The following is a 19626-nucleotide window of genomic DNA, read 5'->3' as shown; positions in this document are numbered from 1 at the left end:
CCGTTGTTCTTTTTTACATTTGAGGGTGAATTCTTCCAATGATGCTATTGATTTATTTAGGAGTCTTAGTCTACTAGTTTAAATGTGTCTGTTAGGAGATCCAAGTCCAAACGTCGGTAATTTCATCTTCCCACTTGCACATCGACATGCAATAGTAATTTCAGTGTTATTCATGCCTGAAATAACAACAGAAGCTTCCTGTATTCCACAAACATGGGGGACTGCTTGTTTTTAATTGCTCGTGTAAGATGTCAATATACTGTTAAATAAAGTTTTACTCTTTAAAAGAGAGAAGCCCTAGCTACACACAAACATTGACAACAGAAGAGTATTTTTTTCTTAAAGCTCAGTTTTTAATCACCGAAAACCTTTTTTGGGTTTTTTGTGGACAAAAGTTTTTTTTTTGACACTTGCGTTCATGTAGACAGTGCCTACAGCTCCCTTGACAAGAAAGGAAAAACTGATCAGAGCAACCATGTTGGCAGATAAAATCGCCAGAAGCGATTTTCTGTTAATTTCCTCACATTATCTTGTTTTTCCACAATAAACCGCTATCTCATTACCAGCTGATTTATACAATTAGGCAGTATCAGTACTGCCAATTAAGAAGGCCAAGGGTTTTTTTTTTTTTTGTCACGCTTAACTGATCTGTCACTAATTTGCACTAGAGCACCACAGCATCCAGCCAATGCTCGTCCTCAACAAGAAGACCAGATAAATGTTCTGCCAGCGTATTGTTATCTGAGTGCAGCATGGACTGTGTGGGCAGCTGAAGGATAAACACAACCAACCAGATAAAGGCAAAGATTTACAGACAGGTCTGAATGTAGTAGCCTTGAGCCTTGAGGTGACAATGGGGGAGAGGGGAGCCAGGAGTGACCTCGGCTCAATGGGAAGCTGTTGCATGAATAGCACCTCTGCCTTTCAAGCACACACAATTTCACTATTTTGAACTGTTTTGAGCGGCAACCACCCACCTCTGGATTTGCACTCCATTAACTTATATTCAAGCTACAGATGCCCTCAAAATTACTGATATGATGACAAACCTATACCTGCAGTTTGCAATGGACCAAGAGGGAAATAAGGAAATATACACATATAACCAGTGTTACAAGCAGTGTTGGGCAAAGCAGTTATTTTCCAAAAATAATTTCCAGTGTATAAGCCACTACTTTTTTCTTAAAATGTGAACCCCACAGCGTATTTGGCAATACGGCTAATTTATGACCATATTCTAATCTAGTCACATCTCCTATACCCGCAAGTCGGTGGTGAAATAGTAGCTCTTTCTTTAGCAGTAGCCAATCAAGGGAAAGTCACGACAAACTTGTCAACCCAATACCCGCCATTGGCCAATGAACTGCCCAGCTGGAAAAAAAAAATCATCATGGAAAGCAGTTGAAATAGTTGTTTTTTTAGTTCAAAGTCACACTGGTACTTGTCTTGTATATTTCCTAGCTACCTTTTGAGTGTTAAGTTGCTGTGTGATGATTTTAGAGTTTGAATAATCACCTCCTGCAATTTCCGATGGGTTGATAAGCTCATTATGAACTTTCTCATGGTTCATGTGATTGGCTCCTGTCAGATAAAGAGCTGCCTGGTCCTCACATACTTGTCCATGCCACAATCTGGCATTTTAATATGTGGACACGCAGGACTTATAAATAAATAAATGTGTTTTAAAAATTGAGACATTGTATTTAATTATATTACTTAAGGTTTATAGATTTTTATACAAGACTCCACTGAATTTAAATTTTATATCATTTTATATTGTCATATCGTGATACAGCTCAAAAATACAGTGATATATGGGTAGGACCATATTGACAATGGTCAAATTTTACAATGGAGGGGGGTTGAATGTTTTTGAGTGCAACTGTATTTATGCTGCCCGACAAACATGGTGACTTGCATGGAGGGCAATTCAGACATATAAGTGTATGGCTAATTCCTGTTTTGCTTCAGTAAACAGGAGCACTCATAATTACAGAGAGTTTACTAACCTTTGAATTCCTCATCTGATGTAATTGACAACAATAGCAGGGGAAAAAATAAATGGGCAAATGTATTGCTTATTCATGACTTATTTAAGTCAATTATTTTGTCTGAGAGATAACAACAAAAGAATTTGTAATATCAAATAATGAGCGAGCCCAAATGATGTCATAATGAAATGCTGCAATCCCTGCAGAGTAATAAGAGTCTGTGTCAACCGGCCTATTGTAGCAGCATGCAGACGCTTTTTCCCGCTGTGAATTAGACCTACAGGCAGGAAACATTAAAGCAGTCCTAATTAGAAGGCTGGGGACTTATTAAAAACAATTGAAGTCAAGTGCAAATTATTAGTTTTTACCACATTTTTCCAAACCAATTGTCAGAACACTTTTGCTAATATAATAATACATTAATTCCTTTTTACATTAGAATAGAGGCAGTAGGAGTTGCCATATTCAAAGTAGAAAAAGGGCAGCTACATAGATTAGATTTTGCTGTTGAAATGACTTGACAAAAACATTTTTAACAGGCTGTGTCATTAAAGGGACTGACGGCACACAGCCACCTGTGGCATTTGTCTCAAAAAAAGTGTCCTTTTCTCTCGTGTTCATGGGTCAAATCTTTATCTCACACATCTACACACACAAAGGGCACACATGGAAATGACCCAGAATGACTCATAAATGTAGCAACATTATCCAGACTCTACAGTCATAGTATAAGTTCCAGCACTGCTCTTGACCAGCATTTTGCCGTGAATTTGTTACTGTACTGACACATCAGGGGTGCTGCAAGGCTGGGAAAAGTTAGGACCATTCCAGTAAGGGGCCCCCAAAACATAGGTATACATTAAAATATGATTAACATTTTATATATATACTTATACAATGATCTCTTTGTTTTAATTTGTTTTTGGCAATAAAAGTTCAATCCACATTGACAAAAAGTAAACATCAACTCATACTCAGCTTACTTTCTCACTGTCTGAAGTTCGATTAGCAGCGTTGAAAAAATGTTTTTCTTTATTTTCTTCCCCGCAGTCGACTGGCGCCTCCCAGGCAGGCCAGCTGACTAGTGATCAGTGCACCCTGCCTCTCGGCCAATGCTCCAGCTCTTCTCAACTGCCTACGATAAGTGGTTTAGATAATGGATGGATATCTTGAATGAGTTTATAAAACATAGGGTAAGGGCTGTTCCTTTGTACTGGTGCCTCCCATGTTGAGAATGCTCATGCATCTTTAAAGTACACATCAAGCCTCAACAGTTTGCCTCCTGGGATTTGCTGTTTGAACTGAAGCTTCTTTTAGGGCTTTTTGAATAATAACAGTTTAATGTGCATGTTTGGTGTTCTCTCTGTACGCTTACTTTCTTTGTGCGTTTGCAGCCGGCATGTTACATTTGATTTTACCTCTGCATATGAAGTTTTACATGCTTCATGTACCTTCACAGTAATTACAAATGGGGATTTTTAAAGTAAATATATGCCAGTGTCTTTACGTATGTATGCTTGCTTAGTTATCGTATTTGACTATTATCTATTTTTATGTTAATTTAATGAAAATAATTGTAACCCGAGCCAAGAACCACCTGAGGAATTCTGCTAGTGGTCACATTTAATGGAATTAATGAATATGATACACAATGTCCATTATGTCTGTGGACTGTGTTATGACAGCATTTTGGACAGTACTGTAGAAGCGTGGATATTCTTCCCAAACTCCAAACCAATCCAGCACTCCTTGTATCTAACTAAACACACGTGACTACAATAGCAGTAATCTATGCCATCAGAACGATACACCAAACCTGTGTAATTATCTTTGCAGAAATTGCAGCCACACAATTTTAATGCAATGGGTTGGACCTCTGACAGCCAACTCCAAAGGCAATTTGAGACATATGGTTAAAAAAAACATAGAATAATGTCTGTATTCAAAGCAAGACTTCACTTTTTTTGCTGTATTTCTGCCAACCAACCCCCATTTTAGTTGGAGTTATTCGGCGTCAGCGACAGGCTAGTCACATGCAAACAGTCGTTTCATTCACCAGCACAGCATTAACTGTCACTGCCTTACTCACCTCTCTTGTGTCCTTTTCATCTTTGTGCTGTGTGTCTCTGAATGAACTCATCCTGACACTGAAGCACCAAAGACCAGACACTTACAAAATGTCTTGCACCGATGTGCCAAGAATGTCTCTCAGAGTGACACTTCGGTGAAACTATCTTTGTTGAGTATACAATTGCCATTAGTCTTTTTGGCTGAATGACAAAATTAAAGCAAAGGGGAATTTCGAATGTGCTCAGAAGCTGTTTACTTTGCCTGGTCAAAGCTCTCATGTGCTGCTCTGCAAATGCATATACGTATATATTTTCCCTCTACATTAAATAAGAATAAAATACGATTCAAGCTGTAGTGCTCCTAAGAGGAAACCATGCAACCTATCAATTCTCTTTGATTTCCACACATATTCTTCACTCAAAGCCTGTAAAGACAGAGAACAAAGGAAAAGGTGTGTCTTTCTTGCAGAGCAGTGAGATCTCTTCGCTTGACTTCCAAGTTACACACTGATATTTTATTTCCCCTTTTATTTTGACTGCAGTGACTTGCAGTGTGTGGTGTGTGTATCCGTCTATGTGGATGGGGGCTGCTGGATTATAACAAGTCTTTCCCTCTCACCCAGGTAATGTGTTTATTTTCCTGAGCCCATCTTCTAGCTTACTGTGTGCCAGTGTTTCTCCCCTCTTATCACCTGGCCCTCGCGGGGCACTTTAGTCCCACAAATCCTGTTCACCACATACTGGTTTTAGAATCTGTGAAATGAATGCTCGAGAAGCGTGGCCACAATGTCTGCCTGTGTTGCCACTGGTCTAAAATGGGCTTGCTGTTGTTTTTTTTTTTTTTTTTTTTTTGTCCAGGGAGATGCATAATGGAAGTTTTTAACACCTCAAAAGAGGCTGGGTCTTTGTGGAGCCACACTAGAGAAGGCTTCCAGTCTCCAGAGGAGGCAGACACACTGAGTGCCGCAGGACAAAGAGCTAGACTAGCGGGATCGGCAGGGGCATCACTCTGCACACAGCCACACACGTGAACCTACTGTACATATATACAGTAAATGCACTCAAATACAAAATAATAAATAAACTTACATAAACATTGAATCAAGTTACACAGTGCACCAGTAACATTTGAAGTGCAAAAATTACTAATTTAACTTACAACATACTGTTGCACGCTCAAATAGTGGTCGCTGCTGAAAGTTAGTACACACTGTGTTTCAAGCCTCAGGTACATTGTCCACTCTAATTAAAGTGACTATATGCCTGCCGCAGGTTTGACCACCAACATTCGAACATAGTGCCAGCCAGTATGACATTTTCCTGCTTTGAGTGTATAAACATATATAAACTGACGTAACACACACACACTATTCATGTTTTTGTCAGCTAATGATAACAATATGGTGTTATTTAAGTTTAGCTACTAACATTAGCTGTCATTTAATGTCTAATCCATCATAACCACACAGTGACTCCAACTTGTCGGTCGCTTCTCTGATATTACACTGTGTATACACACGGTACGGACATGCACATGTGTACCACACAGCCGTGAGTGACATTTTATTCAGCATGAAGGTAAATTTCAACAATGTTTTTTCAGTTTAATTCATAATTGATAAAAAAATATTCATTTTTTTGTACAATCTATTATTTTGGTACTCATATAAAACCCTGATTGGACAATGTTTTCTTCAAATAGCTTAGTATAGCTTGAACTACATTAGATTGATTTTAGCATCCTTAATGTACAAAATGTGGTCCCCTGCATTGTTAGTGGGAAAAAAATTTGGAAACGCCTTCCCTACAGTTAAGTATTTTAAAAAATCACTCCCTATGCTGCTTAGATAAACATTGAGAGGCAAATATTTCTGCCTTGTGCATGGGAGATGCAACCTCTATCAGGAGCAACATAATCAACCTGCAATTGTCTAATGGCTCCAAGTGGTTTCCAGTGACACACAGCATCTGTATTCAAATGATCCCCTATTAGAAGCACGGCTTAGCGTGAATATTTTCCAACAGCGTTGCAATGAAAATCAATCACATGGTGAATTAAACCAGAAAGGAAACAACTGATCCATAAATGATCAAGTTACAACAAGGCCGTTGTGTCTGCAAATTAAGCTGTGGTTTTATTTTTTCCAGAAGAAACGGGCACGGACAATTTAGGACTGGGCATAGTTTCCACAAACGACTTTTATTGCTGTGCAAAGTAGTCTTAGGTTGACGAATAATCATTTTCCAACTGAGGACAGAGGTGGAAAACATTTGTGGTAGAGTCGGTGACATCATTTCATTGCATGTTGATGTGCATCCTGAAGAGAACCTAAACTCAATAAGGTGATGCATTATTATTGGACAGAATGAATGACACCCAAAAAGCAAGGGTGAAGGCAATTAAAGAAAGCAGTATGTGAAAAAATGGCACACATGTGGCCGTGGTTTCAATCTGACAGTGAAGGGAGCATGCATTTCTGTGGCTCCACCGGCCCCAATACAGCCATTTACACAATTAACGCTATAACCTTTTTATTATCTTCTAAAGTTGGAGAGTTTATTTTTCTTTTTTTTTAAACCAGCAATTAATAGAAGCATTTGGAAATGAAAATTAGTGCATTTAGGGATTGTTTGAGAATATTTCTGCCTTTGTAATCTTCTAAAGAGGGAAATGATTTAAAAGGAAGACACAAATCTCCAGCGACATGGCAGGAACTCTAGGGCACTTTCCTCTCTCCATTCTCCCTTTCTCGTCTCACTCACATCTCACCCGCCCTTTTCTCTCCATCTCTCTCCTAATTTAACTCTGCCTCTTGTTGCCCTCTGAGGTGGAAGGGTCAGGAGTGAGGGACAAGGGTCTGAGAGCTTGATTCTGGTTGGCTGTTCCCCTCAGAGAAAACAAATGTAGTGTTTGAGCCACTGATCACTTGTGTAATTGAGTTTAACACTCCTTTTCTGGATTAAAAAAAGAGCCTTTGAAATAAAAGGTCAAATTACCTCTGGAGTCAGGCAATAAATAAGTCAAACAAGGTAAGAGGTTCCTGCCAGCATGTTGGAGGCAAATGTAATTAGAGGGAAAAACATGAGTCCCTCTTTTGGACAGTCAACCATTCTGTTCTATATTGGCGGTCTAAATCAGAGACTTAATAATTGTGCAGCAAAGTAAAGAAAATGCATTCGGTGCGCAGTAGTCCAAATGCATAATGAAAAAATTAACAAATACAATCAAAGAATTACATACATCCTATTATTCTTCACCCACCAAGCCGTTATTTTTTCTCCCATTATGTAAGGTGTCCTCGAGGCTCATTGTCCATTGATTCCAGCATAAGGAAAGGAAATGGGCATAAGGCTTCAGTCTGGACTGGAAGCACAGACAGAACAAGGGAAGGAGGCAGACAACCAAGCTCTACACCCAACTAGCTACAATGTGGCCTTTGTGACATAATGTGCGCCATACAGCAGATTGTGGAAAATAATCCCAAATTTACTGGTTCACGTTGTCCAGCAATAACAACTGACATCACAACTTGTGCCTCGTACGCCATATTTGAAGGTACATTTTTGGATTTAGTGTAGGATGGGGGGGGGGGCGTAAGAAAAGCATTGCCAAGCAGTTATTATAGCCCCATCATGTCCTGTGAGCCTATTACAGCATGGGACAAGAAACTATAAAACACTACAGGCTCAGGCTGAAGGCAGTAGAGACTCTGACCAACCTCACAGCACACGTTTAATGAATTACTCGACCAAGATATAGCTCTTAAACAATCTGCGCATTTTAATTCTAACAGCAGATTAGTTAGTTTGTGCTGTCTGTCCTGTGCTGTAGCGCTCCTCAATACAAAACAATGACAGCAGGACACAAAGGTTCTTCTAAGTGGCTGGCCCACCAACAGTAACATGAGGTTGGTGTTAACAGTGCTGAAAGCATGACAGGTGGGTCACATGAAAGATAACTCCCATTCATTTCACTTGTTTAACACATGCTTCTCATTATTCGACAAGACAAACTGACATCGCTCCCAGCAAAAGCCACAACCTTTCATGGCCGCTATCACTCACCACAAACTAGTCTTTAAGTATCTTATATTACAAACACATACACATTGCAAAGTATGCTGGGAGTGTCCCACCCAGAAACTGGATGTAAATGTAAATACAGTACGCTGTATGCCCAAAAAAGCATCAACGGCCCAAGTTATAAAGGAAAAATACTAATCTTAAAGGGGACTTGTTATGCTCCTTTTTGTATTGAGATGCGGACTCCTATACAGCAGCTACACACAATAACCCGTGCAGAAAGCTCTCTAGGTCTTTCAGAATCTGCACCTATTTCAGATGTATTTTCTTGGTTTTCCAAAACGGTCTATTTTAATTTATTCCACCCATGGCCCGCCTCAGGGCACGGCCTCCTAAATAAATGGCTTGTCCTCCCAAAAAAACATTTTAGAATTAAAAACTCACAAGCACAAAAAAGAGAAAAAAAGACAGCTCCACTCATCGCTCATCTCTGTATACAAATTAGTCAACACGCAGCGCAGACTTTGTGGAAATAGAGAAAGTGACCCAAATAATAGTTAACTACAACTAAAAGCATGGATTCATTGTTAAAATCTGGCTGTACGATGTTTTAATTGACTGTTAATTTTTCGTCAAGGACGATGAGGACAATCTTGGCACAACATTAGTAGTGGAAATTTGGTCATTACACGTTTTTTGCAGGACTATCTGTGTTCCAGACATTGGTGAGTTTGTAATTTGCATGCATGCAGGGGGGAGAGCAGTGTGACATCACAGGGAGCCGGTGATAGGAAAAAACGAGCATTCAGAGCCTGGGTTCACTTCCAAATGCACAAATCTCATTACCTGAAACTTTGGTATTGTTTAACATGAGAATACAACATTCTATAGGTCATAAAAGTGGAAGAAGCAATTTTCAGTATTTCTGCCAATGTTCATAAATGAAAGCTAAAATATTCAGAATCACATGATTTGTCTTGAAAACTGCCCCCCTCCCCGAGTCTTTTCAATTCTAAATGATGTACTGTGTGAGTATTTTTCCAACCATGGATGTCAGTGTATGTGAGCATGTGTGTGTGTGTGTGTGTGTGTGCATGTCTGATCTCTCACCATCACACTTATTTTGCCAGCTGTGGCCGAATGGTAAAATGTAGAAATTGGAAAAAATATTAGCCCTCTTTTTTGAATAGACGATAGATAAGCACCTTTCAGCAATGGAGCCCGAAGAGTTTAAGCTTATTATGAATATCTTTCAGAGCGCAGAGGCTTGTACTGTAGAAATCAAAGGGAGTAATGGGCAGGTAAGCCAGTGTCATTTTAAGGAGGAAGTCAGTTGTGAAATTGTAAAATCTCAGGGACCTCCTAACAATATCCATCCCTTCACACTATACCACAAAGGATTTCTAATGGCATGTCTATGAAGAAGGTTTAAAAGTCCATTGTAAAATGAAAGAACATCTGCTGCTAATCCTTTCATTGTTGGAGTCTAAGATCATATACCGTAATTTCAGGTGTATAAGTTGCTTGTTTTTTGTCACACTTTGAACCCTGCGGCTTATGCAGTGATGCAGCTAATGTGTGGTCATGTTCTGGTCTTGAGCTCCATGACACCAGCAGTGCCTCTTATAAAGTGAGTCCAACAGTGAGTGCTCTTCCTCGGGCAGGCGAGGTGAACACACTGCCTTCGCGTTTTGGTTCTCTTGAGCTCCCCGGTACCAGCGGTGCTCCTAACAAAGTGTGTCCGACAATGAGTGCTCTTATTAAGGCAGGCGAGGTGGGACTCCACCATATTCATCCATGTTGCCACATCATCTAATCGTTCCCCTCAATCACAGAGGTCTAATTGAGTCCTAATAAGCCATTTTCCCATTGTCTCTATGCGCCTCTGTGTCACTCACAAATCAGAACATGAAATAGTGCATATTAAAGGGGCTGTCAAACTTAAAAGCACCGCTCCAGTAATATTGAAGGCAAGCCCTCTTAAGCTAATTGAAATTATCGAAAGCTTTACATGTGACGCTTAGTTCAGGCTTTGGGATGAAGTACAGCAGGCAAAAGCCGGTGCCAGCACTGAGGCTTTATTGGTTTCTCTGATGTCAGGTAATTGTTTAAACCTGATTTGGTGCAAGGCCTCATGCAGCCTATCCTGCCAAGACTGGAAAAAAAAAGTCTTCTTGCTTGCACTTTTCTCTTCTGTTTCTTCTATTCTAATTCAGGCCGCTATTGGCTTCAAGCGAAGCCTCAATGATTCCATGTTCATCTTGGACAACCAGTGTTGGAGATGATGATCTCTGGCCACAAGTTGATAATGATGACTGTTTAATTAGAAGCCTTTCTTTGGCCTGACCACAACCCAAACTCCTCCACCCTGCAGATGGTAACCAATAAATTTAGCTTTTTTGAGGATGAGGAGGAACATTGTACCTCCCCGGTCTATCCTCAGCCCCACCCCTAACCATGAACATAAAGCTTTTCTCCCTGTTGACGCACAACCACAACCAGCCATATATATGTGTGCATTCAAGCATCTGTGTTGGAGGAGACCAACCATGGTTCTTATACACTATGTTTGCGTACATTCGCCTGCAATTAGTTCCAAATTTTGCAGACCAACTTTGGCTGCTGTGCGGCATTCAATATTATTAAATATATTATCCTTACGTCCCGTGCATTTAGCCAAATAGCTTAATTTTGGAAGGATGAACTGTGGTCCAATGACATAGATAGACAAATCCCAGTTATTTTTAATGATACTGTATGTATTGGATGGAAGATCTATGAGGCATTTTTCTCTGTGTGTGTAAGTAAAACTAAACTTCTTTGCTATGTAATGTGTAGTTATGATTCTGTATATGCAGCCTTTTGGACAGTGCATTGTTTTAGCACCAGAGACCACTGCGGTCTAAGGAAGTACATAATGATTATGGTTTTAAAAAGTTAAACACTTGGTTAAGGTTAAGAAACACAATTTTTAAAAAAAAGTTTCTTCTGATTTACTGCCAAAACAATAATTTAGCAAAGAGCAAGTCATTTGGCAGACATTGTAAGGCTGAGGACTGACTTGTGCCGAGTGAAGGTGAGGTTTTAAAAAATTTTGTGGGTGCTGTTCATTTGTTCACGTGCTACACTGTCGCACACTGACCTTAACAAGTTTGTATGTTATCCTATTTAACGTTGCTGTTGACAGCACTCTCCCATGTAAGACCCCTCAGTCTATCCACCAATCCCCCCCCAACTAACAAGCTCACCCAAATTGTGTGTGTTCATGTGTGTTTGTGCATTTGTGTGTGTTCTCTATGTGGGCTGGTGTCGTGTGCCAGAGTGGCTATCCCCTTAGATTGTCAAAGAGGCTCATAGGAAATTTACAGCACGGGCCAAACCACAAGCTTTCTCTATCATTTCAGCAGATTTCTCTTTTTTTAGTCCCATTCAAGAAAGTGATTATAGCACGAGTTACTTTTTGGCTTTATTCTTTACGGGCGCTAAGTCGAGTCGGGCTTTCTGGGTTTTCCTCACCACATATGCTTATAAATATGCAGCAACCTAATATTCCAGTATGTAATGAGTTCATTGTTAGACAGATAATTTTTACACAGCTTGTTTCACTAGCTACCACCACTGATTAAATTGTTTTGGCATGCAACTGAAGTTGCGACTTTCTTGTGTGGGGGCTAAACATACCCTTAACAACATTTCACACTACCAACCTCTTCCTGAAAAGGACTAGCACTAGATAATTTGAAAGCGTCCAAATGAACATGTAAAGTCACAGCATTACACGCTGTTGGATCAGATGACATTCACGTATAATACGTGAGTACATGTGTGCTGTGTAGGACAGAAGGCTTTTGTTTAGTTTCCAGCATTTTTTCTTGAAAAGCTTGGGAAAGCCATCAGCCAAGATCCAATTCTCATGTTAAGTGCAGCATGATTGCATGTTTCTGACACGACTGAATCTAATGTTCATTTACCGTAGGCTACAGCGTTTACCGTTTGACTCGTGATTCACATGTTTTTTATTAGACACAAGATTGTGGAACGGGAGACCTCCTTAGTGTTATGGTTAAAAAGACAAATGTCCCTCAAAGTATCTCTCTTTCAATGAAATGTTAATATTGGAAAATTAGGGATGACCATTTTATTATCCACTGCAACAATGAAGAGTTTAAGTTATGAAGTAAAGTACTGCATTCAGTTCAACAGTGTGGGGTATGAGGTAACAATTTATTTTTGTTCTGAGGAGGCCAAAAAACGTGTCTTGGAGTTTTTTCATCGAGTCTTTCACGATGGATGCTCTTAATCATTGAATGTCAGCCAAAGACAGAGTGAGATTAACCATGGTAAATGCCTTAACATATAAGAGTTAAACACAAACAAAAGACAGCGACTGAGAGGTGATGCCGTAGTAAACTAGCTGTGGTAAAACAAAATTCTTTCCACCTTCTACCTAATAGTCACATTGATTTATAAGTATTTTTGAGTGGACAAACTGTGCAAAATATGGTTTCTAACCCAATAAGTCATCTATTTCCCATAACTGTTTCAAATGTCATTATAGCTTCTCCACAATAATCACAGTTTCATCACTTTTGCCTCCAGGCGTAAAACAGTCACAGGAGTGAAGTAGGCAAAGACAAAGAGTTCAAAGTGTAATATAAGCTATACACAATATTCTTCATCTGTATGTGGAGATTCACATCAAGTCATACAAATTGTGATAGTTAAAAATGAAACTATTCTGTTGCTTCACTGCTTACAAGCACTCACAACGTTGTGCACATTGCACCTTCAATCTGATATGAAAACAGTTATGCGCCAATAAAAAGGGCTTCCAGAATCTTTACGGTTGTAATTGGGAGAGAAGAAGCCAGATTGGCTGGCCTAGTCAAAGACCGTGGAGCATATTTTAGGTCTCATGTCAGATCAAGCTGGCAGATACGCGGCCGTCTGTCAGCTTTCACCAACTAGATCATTTGTAATCGTACAGACAGGAGAGGCTTGTGTTAGGATATGTGCAATAATCCCTTCACTTGCATCTTGGAAATATGAAACATTGGAAATCTAAATCTCTTATTGTGAACTTTTGCAAGATGTTCAAAAAGAAATTCACTAATAAATAATATTGTGTGCTCTCATGGGTACCTAGTAAGAAGTCACACAAAAAGAACTGAAAGAAGGACTAGTAGGTTACAGCTTTATCAGCGTATCTGCACAAGATCTATACACAAGCCCCGTCATTGATGCACACCCCAAAAATGTCAGTCCTGCTGAGGTAACATGCTCCCCAAAAATGCAGATGCGCCACAGAATCGCCAAATTCTAACACTCTTAAGCTTGTATTATTCAGTTACTGACGTATCAGTGACAACATCAGTACACAATTAATCGTTTAAAGGGATCGTTTGGATTTTTTTTTTACATTAAATTGTATGACATCTCTATCAGCAATGTACTACAGCAATGGTGACTTAACCTCCACACCCCACTTGGTCTTGTGACTCCAGTTCTGGTCAGAGATCTGTGACAAGGAACGTAGTTCTGCTTAGTTACTGGTTTAAATAAACAACGAGAAACTCTTAGTGGAAACAGGCCCCTCAACTAAGCGAAACTACGTTCCTTGTCACGGATCTCTGACCAGAACTGGAACTCACAGGACCAATTGTCGGTGGGTAAGTCACTGTTGCTGTAGTACACTGCTTTTGGGGATGTCATACAATTTGACATTAAAAAATCCAGTCCCTTCATGTTTACAACACAGGATCTTATTGTGTATATGTTTCTTCAAATTCAAATAAAGAAATTGTAAATTGTCACTTTGCAGAGTTATGTCACCTTACAGGGATTTTTGTGCTCAATTCTGCAAAATTCATGTGAAAACAGGCTTCACTGTGCTGTATCTGTGGCCCGTGCAGCTCAAACAAGGTGAAGGCTTTAAGGCTATCTATCTAGCTATCTATCTAGTGTAACAGCTGCCTGGGCCGGTCCAAGTGAAGGACTCGAGTGCTGAGTCCTTCAACTCTTTCTCTGAAGCAGAAGCTTGCCTACGAGAAGGCCTGATCCAAGTATAATGGGAGGGATCGCAAGGGTTGCCGTGGCACTTTTTGTGTGAGCTGCAGCGCAACAGCCTTCATTACGCTAATCTCTTTTGCCTTGTTCCCTCACGAGACACAAACGCAGGTCTGCAGAGCCTTTCCAATTCCAGCAGGACAGATAGAACAGTAAACTGGCCATGGAATAACCACTTCTTAGTGTCGTAATGTTGGTATTCTTCCACAAGGTCACCGTGCATGACTAATTTACTTTACGAGCCCTAATACGTACATAGTGCATGAAGGTTAGTGTCAATAGGTAGTGAAAACATTACAATGTCAGGGAAGAAAAAATAACACAAAAGCTTTCAAATAGTAAATTGTTTTCTTTGGATTTCAAAAGAGAATGTCTGCACAATGAGCAGCGACTGACGTGACGTGTTTGTTTAAAATTCAATTTCAACCACCTGCACTCTTTTCACACAACGTGACAGTTCTCAGCCTTGGTCGACATGCTGCGCGTGCATGTGTGTGTGTAGCTGGTATTGTTCACATTGTGGGGACATACTGTAAGTGTTTACACGGTCATTGCGGCAACTCGCCTCCCTTCTGGGGACAAAATTACATCCTCAAAATGTCAATATTTAGCTACATTTTCAAGCCAAGGAAGTAGTTTAAGTTTAACACCAGCTTAGGGTAAGTGTCCGAGAAATTGTAGGAAACTGTGTGCGTATGCGGAGGCATGTGTGTGCGTGGGTGTGCGTGCGTGCGTGCGTGTGTGCAGGGACTCCATAATCCAGCACATTTTAATTACTGCCCGGTTGCTCTGCATTTCTCTTTGATATGGAAATAAAGGCAAGCATCCTCACAGAGCCACTGTACAAATGTTCATCTGATTCATAACAGACAATGAGCCCGACTAATTCCTGCACCTGATTACTGTCTAAGACCTGTGTCAAATATACACACCCAGCAATGCCTCTCCAATTAACTCTCCATGTTAATGTGTATTTTTTTAATCACAGAAATCAACAGTGGCAGCCAAGCATCGGTTGAACTACAGCATTTTGAAGTCAAAGTTAATTATGCACAACTATGCTATGGACTAAAGGAAAATGGCCAATTATTTTGAGAAAAAATATTCAGTGGGAGAGTGAATGATACAGACCAAAATGGGCCACTTAAGTTACTTGTGCAATTACAGTATACAGCTCCTGTGAAGATACACATATCTAGAATTGTTTTTCATCCTTTTCATGTCTGCTCTACTATTCACTGGCAGGCACTGTGTGGGACACAGAGGCCAGCGTAGGTGCTATTTGTCTTTAAATGCATCTGTCACTGAAAGAAAATATGTTCTATTAAATTGAGCAACCATTTTTTAGCATTTAGGATGAGTACATTTACATTCACTTCGGGATGTTGCATTGATTCCATCGCAAGTTCTCCCACAATGAGCGAAGGTGCAGCGTGAGAAAAGTCACTACTTCTTGCCGCAAGCACAAATCCTGTAAACCGCAGCGTGCTGACTCGTAAACCAAACAAAGTACAATGTTGTCAAGAAACAAGCCAGCAGAGACCACCACCAAATATGTCCTTGCACAGAGCGGGGTGCCTCATCTGCCACTGCCTCACCCTGTGGTCCCTGTGAGAGCATCATAACTTTTCAATTGTACTAACTTTTTATTGGAGGGGACAGATTACATACTCCACGGTGACCACATATTCCTGTCACATTGGATCATTATTGAAATATTTTGCCCTGCAAATTAGTTAACACTTAGAAAGACAGATGTCACAACATGTGCCACCACATTTATTATCTGCTACCCTTCTGTTGCACTCCTCCTCTAACTTTACCAGGCCTGCTGTTGTTTACCGCTACTCGTCTTGTTTATCCTCGCCTCTTATGTGCTCCCTCCAGTGCCACAAAAAGCAGGGCACCTTTTCCAAACGCGCACACACACACACACACTCAAGTATGCTGTGTACTGTCACTTACATATCTCACATCACAATCAGCAGCTGTGTTGAAACGCACACTAATCCTACATGAAAATAAATGTAACACAAAAATATTGAAGCCAAATTATTATCGGTAGTGCCGAAATTATCTTCATGACAAGAACACACTTGCAATATAATTGTTTTTTTAAAAAATTCTGCATTCCAGAATGATACATTTGTTAATAACGGTGATCATTGTACTTTAATTGACTCACAAAGTATGTTACAGCTTCTTTTTACAAGGTGAAATTAAATAACTCACACAGCTTCAACTGTTTTAGCTCATGGTCTTTTTCTGCATCTTACAGGTTTGACATGTGTGTGCAATAACCAACAGCATGTTTAATAAATACAATAAAATGTGCATTTACTTTTTTTCTTTGATCCCTGAATGCTACCCAAACCTGTACATCATTAAGTAAATTCAGTTAGTGGCATGTAGACTAAACATTTTTTTACCAAGACCACTCACAGCATTTCCCCCTCATTCCTTAAATAAAATAATAATAATTTAATAGCAATATATGACGACGCATGGGAAGGTCCCTCTTGCAAAAGAGGGATTTTGGACTTGGATATGTGCAGGATATGTTTAGACAGGTGAGCCAGGTGTATTGTCCCTTCATACCAAAATTGAAGTCCTGCTTGCAAACATCTATGTGTCTTTTGCTGAGTTCAAGTTCACTGCTTGGACGCATTACACGCAGCTTCATTCTCTTGGAATTATGCAAAAATGATTATTTGAAATAGGCGCAAATATAATACTTTGCATTTCTGATTAAGACAACTTCATATTGCCTGACCAACCGGATTTACTTCAAACAAAATGCTCGTCATTTGCGACGCTGCGCATCTGCATTCATAAATAGCAATAATGATGTGCAAAAAAAAAATGTGCGGGGATTTTGACGAGAGTTAAAGTGAGGTAGTGTGGCACCAAATGCACTCCTAGCTCTGCGAGAGTAACTCTCAGCGTGTGCGTGTACTGCCATCACAACAATGTGCTGAATGGGCAGTCTAATAATAAATGTGCCATTTAGACATGCATTTGGTGTCCAGGACCACCTTACCTTATGTGGAAACCTGCCGTCACGGCTCTGAACTTACACAATTGAAATCGCAATCAAGTTGGTCTTTTTTTAAAGTTGCTCATATTAAGATCAGGTGTTGTGGTTTAGGGAGTAAAATACGTTTTTTGTTGTTTGTTTCATTAATTGTCCACAGGTGGTGTCATAAAACACACACGGTCAAAAAAGATAATACATGGCCACATATTGATTGAAATAGATTATCCTATTTTTTGCACAGGCCAGTGTTTTGCAATTATATTTATATATCTTATTTATTCATATTTCACATAATTAGAAAATATTCTAATACATAATGTGCACAGGATTATTTGCAGATTTCGCAGCCCTGAACGCTGCATTCGAAAGCATAGCAATGTTTATTCTCGCATGACATGTACTGATTTATTTTTCGTTTAAATAGTCGCATAAAATGCACAAAAAAAATACTTTTTTGAGCATTATTTACACTTTCCCACAAAGTTCACTTGCCAGCTCGCTGAGTTTCCACGCTTTGCTCTTAAATGGTCAAGAGTATATGCAAGTACATCTTCTCTAAATGGACAAGCCCTGCGATTGTTGAATTTAATTTATGACTTGTGCATTCTTTTGAGGTCAATTCCCCGACCTCTGGGAAAGTGAAGGAAGAGCGCCTTCATTCCCAGGCTAAACGGGGACACCGATGCCTGTCATTCAAAAAATAGCTTTTGTCCCGTGCACATAATGAGACACGAGTGGAGTCGGACGTGAACGCTTTGGGCTCACAAGTCAGCCGGAGCGCGCGTCACATCCTCAATGAATGGTGCAGCTTTGTGGAAACAACACGACATTGCAAAGTTACGGGACATGTTAAAAAATATGCAGAAAAGTGTGAGACGTTTAAATAAAGTAAAAAAAAATAGTGGGGACGTGTTGGCTTTGTTGTTGCTGTGAGAGCGCGCGCGTATGTTGAACAAGTTACCAAGTTTTAGTCCCAAGCCGATATTCGCATGTTAAAAAGGGCAAACAATAAGAACAACAAGTTAAAAAAAGCGTATTAGAGTTGAGTTTTATGGTGACTTTAAAGCGAACAGAGTCACTTTGAATGCAGCAGAAGCGCGCCTATGTCATCACTTGTCAGCGCGCGCTGCCTGTCTCGTGCGCACCTCAGCTTTATGAAACCGGCTAAAGTTTGCTTGTTTTAAACTTCGTCTTAACTTCCATGCCTCAACTCTCCTTCTTAACGGACACAACGTAAAATGAGAAGAAGAAAAAAACAGAGAGTCAGACGTGTTGTTTACCTTGACGACGTGAGTCGAGGCGAATGTGTCCTCTCTCCGTGTTGAAAAAGACAAGCGGAGGAAGGAAAATGGTGGTCGGCCGGGCTTGTGTGTCAACTTAAAGAGTCTTGTTCAAGCGGCACCATCAGAGGAGGGTCCCGCACGCGCATTCGCTCAAGTTGAGCTGTCCAAAAGTACAAGTAGCTTTTGTTACTCTCTGCTTTATCTCCCTCCCTCTTTCTCTAGCTATCTAACTCGCTCTCTCTCTCTCTCTCTCTCTCTCTCTCTCTCTGTCACACACAGGGGAAGACGACGGCGTGGAGCTGCTGTCAATCTCGACAATCAACGCTTGCTGCCATGTCGCAGGTATTCAAAGCATTCCCCCTTGAAGACATGAGAAAGTGAGTGTCCAGGGCATTGATCCGAAGGAGGGAGGGAGGGAAGCTGGGGGAGGCACGACTCACCCCTCGTCCCCCTCCTCTACTCCTCCTCACCCCTCCTCCCGGATGAGAGCGAGAGAGGGAGGCTGGCCGCAGTTTAGTCACCTTAATAGGCTCACTACAACGTCCACATATGCACAACTGTGGACAAAGGATGGAGTCAAAGAAGTAGAAGAAGTGATACAAAGTCTGATATCATAACAGCAGCAGGTGTTATGTAGAGAGACATCAATCATACCTCAACTTACCCCACCCAAAAGAAGGAATAAAATAACTAAAGTTAAGCTGCTGTCTCAACATTTACACATTTTACACAACTATTTTACGAGCGATGTCTGCACAGATGCGTTTTCAATTTCTGTCATTTTGCCACATTGCCTTACAAAACGCTTCAATCGGTCGATCATAAATGAAGGAGAAATTTATTATTATTGTTGCACTATTTTCAATAATCACATAAGAGGTCGACAATCAAATCAATTGTATATCAGAAACAATTCAGAGTGAATATTTCAATATCTAGAAACGTGCAGGCAAATAACATCGATATTATTCACACAAATATTTGATTTCATATTATTATATCGTAAAATCTTCTGATAATTATTTCCATTATTACAGATCACTAAAATGACAAGCGCCAACTAAACAAAAGCCGATCTAAATAAAAATGATATTTAAGTTTGTAACTCAAAAGTAGGCCTGGAGGATGTAATTGTGAACCAAATCATTTAGATTCAC

The 19626-nt window shown here is 40.1% G+C and overlaps 1 protein-coding gene across 6 annotated transcripts in view; it reads right to left on the bottom strand.

Annotated features, from left to right (window-relative positions):
• sox6 (SRY-box transcription factor 6) overlaps positions 1 to 19626 on the bottom strand; it is a 119425-nt gene that overhangs the window by 99550 nt on the left and 249 nt on the right. For 2 of the 6 annotated variants that reach the window (XM_058088517.1, XM_058088520.1), the window contains exon 1: positions 18467 to 19022. The exons of 2 other annotated variants lie outside the window; for them this stretch is intronic. The gene's annotated coding sequence lies outside the window, so the exon portion shown is untranslated. Of the gene's footprint in view, positions 1 to 18466; positions 19027 to 19626 lie in introns of those variants that run through there. 2 more of the 6 variants (XM_058088522.1, XM_058088519.1) reach the window with 2 other exon arrangements.

Source organism: Doryrhamphus excisus, chromosome 12 (assembly GCF_030265055.1).
Source record: "Doryrhamphus excisus isolate RoL2022-K1 chromosome 12, RoL_Dexc_1.0, whole genome shotgun sequence".
Classification (NCBI taxonomy): domain Eukaryota; kingdom Metazoa; phylum Chordata; class Actinopteri; order Syngnathiformes; family Syngnathidae; genus Doryrhamphus; species Doryrhamphus excisus.
The sequence above is the reverse complement of the archived record's forward strand: the minus strand, read 5'-3'. Positions and strand labels throughout refer to the sequence as shown.